The 11,194-nt window shown below is 43.0% G+C and overlaps 1 protein-coding gene across 6 annotated transcripts in view; it reads left to right on the top strand.

The window, feature by feature from the left end:
• The first annotated feature begins 1,071 nt into the window (after window positions 1-1,071).
• CNOT4 (CCR4-NOT transcription complex subunit 4) overlaps window positions 1,072-11,194 on the top strand; it is a 753,420-nt gene continuing 743,297 nt past the window's right edge. For 5 of the 6 annotated variants that reach the window (XM_085651993.1, XM_085651992.1, XM_085651990.1 and 2 more), the window contains exon 1: window positions 1,258-1,399. The gene's annotated coding sequence lies outside the window, so the exon portion shown is untranslated. Of the gene's footprint in view, window positions 1,094-1,257; window positions 1,400-11,194 lie in introns of those variants that run through there. The other variant, XM_085651989.1, reaches the window with a different exon arrangement.

Here is an 11,194-nt window from a genome sequence, read left to right as displayed (position 1 = left end):
AGCATGTGCCTTATGTTGGTATTTAAGTTGTCAGCTGTTCTGTTACATTTGGATGTTTTTAAAACTTAGAAGGCAAAGAATCAAATCCTGAGTTATGCAACTTGTGATAAAAACTTCTTGAACTTACCTGCTCCATGTCCACCTTTCGTTCCTATTACCACATTCATTGCCAAGTTCTATACAAATGTATTGATACCTTGTCTCGGAAGTGGCATATTTTCCTATATGAACTCCTGCGATTACCGTTTTCGTTCTTGTAATTTGTAACATTAAATAAAAGTCAAAAGTCTTGAAAACCAAAAAACTCGTGATTCACGTTGCAGAGCACTGCACAACAGCCGCAAACTTCTAACTGACATAAAAGAGGTACCCCGTTCTCATGGCATTTTTCAAATTTCTACTAAGCAAACTAGAACTTTATTTACACACAACATTCTATTTCCCAGATATACTAAAATAATAATGGATTTTATGTGGTTATTAAAATTGTACAAAATACATTATGATCGGTGTATTTTAAACGGCGTTACAATGTGTTAAAAGTCAACAAATTTTGATTTTAAAACCAGTTAGTCTTAATATGACTGACATCTTCGTCCCCGCGTTAGCAGTTAGCACGGCAGTCTGAACAAGTCTATCTCACTTGTCTATGCGATCTATGGGTGTTCTTGTCATAGCCTGAAAAAACGCAGCTTATTTCATTGGATAAACACGACTCTCCTTTCACTTGCACAATTTCCTCATTTCAATTTTCTGCTTGTTAGACACTAAAACCTTTCAAGTTCAATTTTGAACAAAATGACGTTATTTGTGATTGTTTAACGATAGTTACAGCTGGGCGGAAGTTTATCTTTGAGGACCCCAGAAGGAACGAAATGCAAAGCTCTGCCTGCCGGAACTTGTAGTGATTTCTTACGCTCGTCTTCCCGCCGAGTCTTCATATTTGGACTTCAAGTCCCAGCAGCCATTTCAGTTAGTGGCGAGGGAGCACTGGACTGAACAACAATAAGGCGGAAATGCAGACGTGCTGATAGTGCGTCTTTGTACTTGTTCAACTTTAAGGACAGACGTCGTAGACACAGGCCACCATTAGGTGAGCACACATGGTGAATTATTACTTGTCCGTTATGAGAAGCTTCTGACCACCTTAGAAACTACAGTTCCTGTGAGCCTCTACGGGGTAACTAAATAAGTACGTAGTGGTGCGCACGCGTAGTGTGGATGCCGCGCATGCGCGGTACGTAGAGGGGTGGTATTGCGCACGCGCAGCAGTACGAACCCGGGTAGGATCCTGTAATGTAAGATGGTGGCCGTAAGGCGCTGAATACCCCGTACAGAGGCAGTCCAAGCCGTGACCTGGGGCAGTGCATCCAACAGGAGATACGATACAGACGGACAGGTGCGGGAATTTTTCATCATAGTCATGGGCTGCCTATAATCATTCCCTATTGCCTGGTGTGGAGAGTAAGGTGGGAGAGTTACTAGGGAGGGGCGCGGGGGTGGAGGTACTTTAGGGAGGGGCTGATGAGGAGGACTCAATTGGGGACATTAGTGGGGAGAGATTAGGGGCTGGCCTGTTACAACCTCTCCAGTCTTGGGTGGAGAGGGACAGTCCTGTGGGAAGGATCATAATGGCACATTTCTCCCGTAGAGGGGTGTGGAATAAAGAGGGGGTACCTATGTGGTCGGGCAGTACAGGGGAGTAGCAGCTAGTGTCATCTGTAGCATTGATGTGTCCCACTAAGCAAGAAGCCCCAGGCAGGAAGGCCCCTGTATAACTGTCATTCCTCCTTCTGAGTATGACGCTACAAACTGCACAAAGTCTGTGATTTGGGAACTCTCCTTTAATAATACATGAGGATTATCTAGGTTTTACTAAACCACTCGTTCTGTTGAATCTTGAGGCCCGTATATGGTATTCCGAAATTGTTGAGTTTATTTGTCACCAATTGCTGTAACGCAATGTTTGATATTTCGAGTGCGCAGTGGAGTGGAGATAATTTACTGACTGACAGCTGTCAGAGATGCAGCAGTCTTTGTAATTGTAGCAATAAAGTATGCGCTTTGTTTAACATCTTCGTACACCTTGGGAGCAGAAAGAAACGCACATTGTGATGGGCAACGGGCAGGTGTGTTGGATTTAGCGGTTTGGTGCAAGTAGCAGTGAGTAGGGTAAGCGCGAGGGCTCTGGCAGTGTGACTTTTGTTCCATTGAGTTTCTGAGCGAAGACCCTTCCCACGCCTTGAGTAAAAAAAAAAAAAAAACGTTCCATCCCACGATCGCGTACGCACAATGATGGTATCTTTCTCAGACTCATTTTTGTTAGCCTTTTCCATGTTCCGTGAGACTACAGTACCCTTGCATCCCAAACTTCAGGATTAGTAATCCGTGTATATCCATTTACGCGATGTGCCAGTAGCAGCTGACATGGCATTCCCATCTACTTCTTTTCGATGCTTCTTTACCCCGTACGTTTGGCTGCCCCGCCTACTAACCCTGATCAAGCCTTGGAGTTGAAGATCGAGTGCCATTAGACTTGTCTATTTTTGGGAGGCGTATGAGTGGCTGCGCTTAATGCAGACACGCCGATTCTAGGCATAGCCCTCGGTCACTTCCTTGCATATTAGACGCGAGTAATTTTCAGCCATGCCCACAAATTGTAGAACCGGCTCAGTAACCTGGAGTGATTGCTTCCTTAGCAGCAGTGAATAGGTCACCGCTACCACGTGTAACTATTCCCGTGTAAACAATCACAGTTCTTTTAATGTATGTTTATTTATTGGTCATGCGCTCTATGAATCGACTGTTTAAGGGTTGCATTATGCTTTGGGTGCCGCAACATTCCACATTTCTTTTTTTGTTCTTCATTCTTAAATGATAAATATGTCCCCCTGGTTCCCAATTATATCAGTTAGATGTAGGTTGCTATTGACTTCCAGTGCCAGGATTTGTATAGCACTGTAAATTGTGACCATCTCACTTTTTTCTAGAGCGAGTCCCATACTTTACTTTATTATTCTGAAAGATTTACACTTTTTTCTGCACTTCTAACGTAAGCCCCGCAATATCTACTTATCACTTTATACAAAAGGGTCATAGGTCATAGATAATGTATAGAAGCGTGGGTCTCTTTCCTTAAAATCCCCATTGACCCCCCCCCCTCCCCCCGCCCTCCCACCATGTTCTTGTGCTGAAACGCCGGTTGTAACCTTGCCCAGTGAGTTTTAGAGAGGAGCCAGTGCACTCGGCTTGTGGACCTATAAAAGGCACTCCATGTAAAGGATGGAAGAAAACATATCTCGTTTCTTTAAAAAAAAAAAAAAAAAAAAAAAAAAGCTCCACCTTGGAATTTCTCTCTAGGGATGTCAATGAATTTTCTCAATAACTTGACTTCAGGCTTATATTTTACGAGCAACAGTGTTGGTGGCCATGGCATCGATAAGAACGAGTGAGAGAAAGCTTGCGAAATTACTCAAGGTTTTTTTAGTGTTTAATTTTTCTTTTTATTTATTTATCTCTCCATTCTTTCATGAATACATATTTTTCAGGAGCAGCATAAACAATAATGTAGTTATGTGTAATTGATGCTTTTTATTTTCTTGGACCTTGTACCATTTGGATGTTAATGTTTCAGCATAATATTTTTTTTCTTGGCAGGTGTTGGTGATTTATTTTTTAATGTATTTGTAATCACTTACTACCTACGTGCATGTATCATAATAGACAAACAGCAGAGCACAGATCAGTGTTTATCTTTCAGTCATTTGAGCTTAATTTGTGACATTTTTCGCTTTTTCCCTCTGACACCTGTATTGCGTTATTAACGGGGTTACCTTCAATTGAATCGTTAGCATTTGTTCTTAAATGATTGTTCTTTAGTGATTATTGTACACCGGTGCTTGTTCCAGTAGCCGATGATCCAGAGTGGTTAACTTGTTCGCTTGTGTTTTGTTGTTGTGTGCACTACTATTCTGCAGTTAAAGGTCTATTACTTACAAGTGGTTTGTATAAGAGACATGGACCTGTAAACGTCAGCCCAACCCTGCACTTGTTGAGTATCATTCATTGTCAATATTGGCACATTGATACTCCACTGAAAGAAAAATGATAGGTGAATATCATTTATGAATAGAAATACACATTTCTTACTTGTAACAAACCTAATTGGGTCCCATGGGTGTCTCTATTTAGTTGTGGTCTGTTAACCCGGCTTGCCCCCATCGATGATTTGTTTTGGCCCATAACCAAATAGGCATATTTGTAGAGCGCATTTACACTCCAGCAGGGTGTGTTGCAGTAGTCGATAACAAACTGTTTTGTTATCCGATACAATAGTACTTGTTTTATTGACTGCATAAGAATAGATGGTTGAGTGGATTTGCCAGGAATTGAATTTGCGACCACAGGGTCAAACTGGGATCACTTTAGTGGAATACCCAGTCTCTTGCTCAACAGGTAAAGATCAGCCCAAACTGCTAGACCGTGTCCCTTCTCACATGAAACAAAAGGAAGACTTGACCACGTTTGGCCTTGTTGGCCTGCCTTAATGAGCTGCAGCTGTAGAGCACATAGTTTTCCCATTTTTTTATTTATTTATTTATTTATTTTTTAACCTAGGTTATTTGTACAATATTTCTACAACAGTCTCTGGTGGTACTTCTAAATGCTTTGAAGAGGCCCATAACAACAAGCCAATTGTGGCCTGTATATTGAATAGGTTGAGTGAAGTGATCACCATATGTTGAGGACATATTACTGCTGCTATCTAATCCAAAGTGATCTATATGGTAACATCTTCAGATAATAGAAATTCAACTGTTCTCACGTTTCAATGTATAAACTGAATCAAGTAAAAGACGTAAATTGTGCCTTTCAGTAGACGTTGTTTTGCCATCACATAGGTTTGGGCTGGAACACATATTTTAAATAGTTAGGTATCTGGTTCAATATACATCGCCACAAAACATGTAACCTCGGTCTAAAGCTTCCCATACTCCCCCCTGCACCTCTAGCAAAATTCTATTGATACATATGTACATAACTAATGACATTCTTATGTGCAGGCAACGCACCACACATTTCACTTCTAAAATTATATTCTGCAAAAAGATAAATATAGTTTATTTCCCAAAATTCAAAAACAAAGGCAGCTCTTTTAGGTTATAACAAGCCTCTTCTGTGTCCAAATGGGTAATGGAGTCTCAAACACAATCCTGTGTATGTCTGGGAGGATCTGCCATCAAAACTTTGCCATTGAATCCTCTGCCACTCCAGAAATTCCGTTTGCTTATCAACCCAGCAGATGTGATCAAAGATGCCCGAAAAATCTCTTCTGCAGCAAGAATAGTACATTAAGAACAATTGTAAGACCAGCCTATTGTGTTCAATAAAGAAGTCAGTATCGATATGCACAATAATTAGTGCTCCAGTTGGATAGTTTTTGGCATCTTCTCAGTTGGCCAGTATTCAACTGATAATGATACGTTTCTTTTAGATTATTTCAGAACAACATTTTCTGCTCTCCACGCCACTGCACTCTATTCTGCACCATTTTATGCTACTCTGCCCTGCACCACTCCACTATATGCCACTGCCCTCTAAGCCAGAGTGCAGTGGTGTAGATTGGAGTAGAGAGCAGTGGTGCAGAGTAGAGTGCAGTATCGTAGAGTGTTATAGAATGTAATGGCATATAGTTAAGTGGTGTAGAGCGCAGCGTAGGTTAGTGAGGTAGAGTAGATATGCAGAAACTGCATTGGCATCAAGTTGTTTTACAGAGTCAAGTGTATTGGCGTAGTGTTGTTGGACCTGGCCCTTTTTTGAAGGGTTAGCCCCAAACTTTTTGCCTTCCTCTGCCTATTTTTCTGACCACCTTTTTGTTGGCTTTAGGACTGTTGGCACTCTGCCACTGCTGATGAGTGTTAAAGAGCATATGCTCTCTCCTCCAAAACATGGTATGATTGGTTTCTCCATGATTGGCATATTTTATTTACTAATAAGTCCCTAGTACAGTGGACTACCTGTGCCCAACGCCTGCAAATCAAATGCTCATAGTGGGCCTGCAGCACTGATTGTCCCACCCACATGATTAGCCCTTCAAACTTGTCTCAGGCCTGCCACTGAAGAGCTTGTGTGTAGGTTTAAGCTCCCATTTTGACCTGACAAGTTCATCTACTTGCCAGGCCCAAATCTTGCCTTTTACTACATGTAAGTTACGCCGAAGGTAGGACCTAAGTAGCCTCCCGGGTAGGATGCAGTGTATTTAACAGGTAGGACATGTGCTTCTAAGTTTTACATGTCCTGGTAGTGAAAAAATACTAAATTATTTTTTCAATACAGTAAGGCCTATTTGTCCCATAGGTTAGCATTGGAGCTGCCATATATTATTTTGCAAGTGTAAATGCCAATCGGGAGCAGATAGAGATTTGGAGTTTGGGGTTGCTGAACTCATAATTTAAAAATACATCTTTTAGTGACGTTTTCTAAATTGCAGGTCTGAAAATGCCGCTTTTAGAAAGTTTGCATTTTCTTACCATTCTGTGCCTTAGTGTGTCCCTAGAATGCACATCTGGGTTCGATGACAGTTGGGCTTTACTATTTCACTCTAGACAGTCTCACACACATAGCGAGCTGAGGTGTGCCCTGTATATCCTTATGGCCCATCACCAGGCTGACGGGTCTTCCTTAGCTAGAGTGGTGGGAGGAGTTGACACTTGGACCTAAATAGGTCTGTGCCTGTCCCCTCACAAAGATCTACATACCTCCCTGTAGTGTGGAGCCTGGGCCAGGAAGGGCAGGGGTTTGAGCACTACAAAGACCTTTCTTTAAAGTCTCCCTGCTTCAAAGGCTAAACTGGGTATAAGTACCAGAGCTCTGACACTATACTCTGAACACGTCTGGACTGAGGCATTCTGTCAGGAGGAAGAGCCACTTTGCTGTGTTGGCCTGCTGTCTGCTGCTTCTTTGCTTGGGAGTGAGAGGACTGGACAGTGTTCTCTGCATCATGCTTTCTAAAGTTTCTCCAAGGGCTTGAGTTGAGCTTGCATCCGGTTGGAAGTCTCAGGGCCATCAAAGAGCTGCAGCACCCGGGTTCCTCTGCTGAGAGCCTTACTCTGCCAAGTGATGCCAAATCCAGTTCCTGGGGCCTTGCAAGTGGGTTTTATGTGCTAAAAAGAAGAAATCCGCACGTCCACTTCATGCTTGACTTCACAACCGGCGCTGCTCATCGACACCGCGCCGCTGCCTGCACCGAAGCCTTGGTCCCTGCTCAACGCAATGACTGCGAATTACAACGCAGGGCCCGTTCCGCCTCAGTGCCTCCAAAGAACCTCCACAGTGGGAATCTATTGTGCCCCGTGACTGACGTCCGTGACACCCGACTCTGCCGCAGGACCCGTGCCCCCATGGTGTGACATCGACGCCGCAAAGTAGATGCCTCGTGGCTTGACCCTCAGAGCTTCATAGACACCGCACCTCCATCGGAACCGACAACGCGACAGTCTCACCTCCCCTGTGCCTTGCAATGTTCTGGGTGTCAGCATCTCAACTACTCTGTACTGCCTCCAATAACAGGCGCCTCACTTTCTTCAGTGAGGCCTCACCTCTGTTGTGCAATGTACCGTCCCCAAGCGCCAACAACCTGCATAGCAGTAAGGACTGAACACCGCACCTGCCTGCACGAGAGGGCAGTGGCATAGAGTGTAGTGATGCAGAGTGGAATTGTGCAGAGTATATTGATATGGCCTAGACTGGAGTGGTGTAGAGCAGAGTGCAGTGGCACTAAGTGGAGTAGCATAGTGCTGTAGAGTAACGTAGAGTGCAGAATAGGGTGCAGTGGTGTATAATGGCATAGAGAGCTGTGGAATAGTGTCAGTGCAGTGGCGTAGAGTGGCATAGAATGTAATGGTGTGGAGTAAAGTGGTGCAGAGTGCAGTTTAGATTAGAGTTTCATACAGTGGGTTGGCGTAGAGTACAGGAGTATATAGAGTTGAGTGTTGGAGTAAAGTGCATTAGCTTAGACTTTATTGGCACGGCGTGCAGTGTTGCGGCGTGCAGTGTTGCGGCGTGCACTCCACATCCCACTGACCAATATTTTTGCATATACATACAGCTTTACTAATAAAACTATACAGTGCACAGACGTAAATATGTAAAAATTGCATCGCCTAGTGTAATGATTGTTATGATCATATTAAATTGTTTCCAACACACCTCAGAAACAGCAAAACTGTACTTCATTTGTGTTCCTAATTCAGATATATTCTGAAATACTTACACATTTCATTTAAATGTTGTAATGTGCTGGAAAAAACCAGTTTTTTAACCCCAGTATCCATCAAGATTGCCACAAAAACTCTCTCACTTTGAAGTCTGAGAAAGAAAAGTACACAAGCGCCTTCGCAAGACTGCGCCTGACTTTGACTTCGGTCTTTGAATGCACAGTAAATGGTACAAGATTTACAGGCCTGTTTACAGAACACGAGCACTCTGAAGGATATTGTAAATACGGTTTGAGCAAGGAAAGGTACAAACTCAAGCTGGACAACCGAAAACAAATAAAAGCCAGCAAATGGAAAGCAAGAAAACGTGAGGTACACACCACAAAATCAATTGCATGCAAATGGCAGAATGCATTCCTAGGTCCCCAAATTCTCTTAAGTAAACCAGACAGCCAATATTGAATGCTTCACAGCACTTTTCTTCTTTTAATTTGTCCTGCTGCACAGTAGCTGCGATGCGGTACAAAATGACTAAAATAAATTGATAACGTTGAGACCTTGCCTAAGCGAACTATTCGCTTTTTCAATACTTGTTTTATCTAACTTAGCATTAAAAAGTAGGAGGAAAACCCCCCAGCAGCAATACAGTGTAAATAGTGTTTAACGTTGGCTGCTTATGTGAAGCAGATAGCAAGGTTTTCACCTTTCCTTGCTCGTCTGTGTATAAGCCATCTATCTTGCATAAAATAATGACCTTGGAGAGAGAACAGCAATTTTATGGGTTAGAATAATTTAGAAACTCTCCTGCTTGATGGGACTTCTCCTTGCATATGTGAAGAGAGTTATGGAACACTTCAAAAATGTTGTCCTTGGGTCTGTTGGATCTGAAAATGCTACTTTTAGAAATTGGGTTACTGGTTGACTGGGGTGTGAGCCCTGGTCAAGCAGCAACCGCAATCCTAGTCTGGGTAAGGCACAATCACACCCCAAGTTAACATGTGTTCAATCCCCTGGTAGCTTGGCACAGAGCAGTCAGGCTTAGCTTGGAGGCAATGTGTTAAGTATTTGGACAAAACGTCAAACAGTAAACCAGTGAAAACCCCACACAAAAAGATCCCACACCAAGTTAGAACAAGCATTGAAAATGCAATAGGTCTCGCCTTTGTTTAAGTTAAAGCCATTTGCTTTGCAAATGGTATTGTATTATAGTTTTGTATTATTTAGTGTTTGTTTGTGTTATGTTGTGGGTGTATGTTAGAATTGTTTTTGTTAGCTGTGTAGTAGTTTAAAGCAAAGCGTTAGTAGAAGAGCCGTGTTTAATATTTGTAAAGGTGAATGATTAGAAGAATAGCATGAGGGTTAATGAAGTATTGTGAGGAGTAGAATATAATGAGGCAGAAGAAAGGTGCGGGGGAGAGCTTGTAGGGAGAAGGAAGAAAGCGTGGAGGAGTTTAGCGTTATTTTGAATGAAGGAAAGTGTGGAGAGCAGTATGATGCATAATAAAGGATAGATGAAAACCACTCCATGCCGCTATCTGATGGGGCCAGTCTTGAACAATTGGTAGATTGGCTACCGTACCCATGGACACCACATGTCACTGTGCTATCAGACTGGTAATATCTAGGTTACTACACCCAATTATCAGCTACGTAGTGTAGATTTCAAACTTCTATATTGGGTCCTGAAGAATTGCCGCCTGATCCCACTTGGTACAACAAGGGCAAGGAACATGTTGACCGCATGAAGCATAGCGCAACTGCCTATAACATCACTACAGACAGTCGCCACTACTCTTTTTAATCAGGGTGGGAGACAGGATTATTAAATTAGTTGCCCTGATCCTCCCTTTTCCTGTTTTAAACTCACTTGGTCTTTTTTAGAAACCACAACACTACACTTCTACATTTTAGGGCCCCTTACACACATTCACCTTATGGCAAGGAATAAAAGATCTCCGCCAAAGAGCCCCCACTGAGGGTGCATGTCGGGTATTGCAGCGCTGACCCGACAAGGAGCATGCCCAATGATGAAGCATGACACCCAGCGGGCTGGGTGTGAGAGGGCCCAAATACCGAAAGAAGGGATTCCCCATCCTCCCTCTTGGTAGCCTGTCTTTTGCACCCACCCTAAAGTCACTATCAGCCTCCTCAGGAACTGCATACTCCTTTCTTTTTCAGTATCGGGGCATGTATGCTGGACCTTCAAAGCCCTTTTCGTCTTTCCTTGTTGTTAACACGTCCTTCTTTGGTACACAGTTGTGGGAGAAGTGTCGAGAGGCTTGCCTTTGAAGTGCATAGATGCCCTACCTCTCCTATCCTGACTCTGAGCTGGCTGCAGTGGCAATGCAGGATTCGTTAAGACCTATTGTGTGTGGACAGGACACAGCCTATTAAGGTGTGAGTGAAGCTGGGTGCAGTCTCTTCCTCCCATCCTGCCTGGATGGCCAACCAAGTCACACCTAAACTCTCATTGTGTGTGGCTGTCTAGGAGAAATGCACAAAGCCAAACTCCCAGCTACACCCAGTCATGTGACCAGAAACAGCCTGCAGGCGCCAAAGGGCTAAGACAGAAAATGGCAATGTTCTAAAAGTGCCAATTTAGAATTGTAATTTCACAATCCTGCTTCACCATGAGTTAGGATTTTAAATTAGAAGTCGTGGATCACCAAATGTGAATTGGTCATCTCTTCTCATTTGGCAATTATACTTATAAAATGTAATGAGGCAATACCAATGTTATCCTGTGCGAGATGTAGTCTTGCAGCAGTGAAAAACGATTTTAAGAGTTTTTCACTACCACAACATGTAAAACTGAAAAGTACATGTCCTGCTTTTTAAATACATTGCAGTGGCCTCTGGGCTGGCCAGGATCTACCCTGGGGTAATTTATGTTTTCAAAACGTAGGTTAAGCCTGTCGTGAGGTTTAACTTGCTAGGTTGGCATGGTAGTTTAAAACTACACACACACACTGCAGTAA

This window comes from Triturus cristatus, chromosome 4_1 (genome assembly GCF_964204655.1).
Source record: "Triturus cristatus chromosome 4_1, aTriCri1.1, whole genome shotgun sequence".
NCBI classification, from domain to species: Eukaryota; Metazoa; Chordata; class Amphibia; order Caudata; family Salamandridae; genus Triturus; species Triturus cristatus.
The sequence above is the reverse complement of the archived record's forward strand: the minus strand, read 5'-3'. Positions and strand labels throughout refer to the sequence as shown.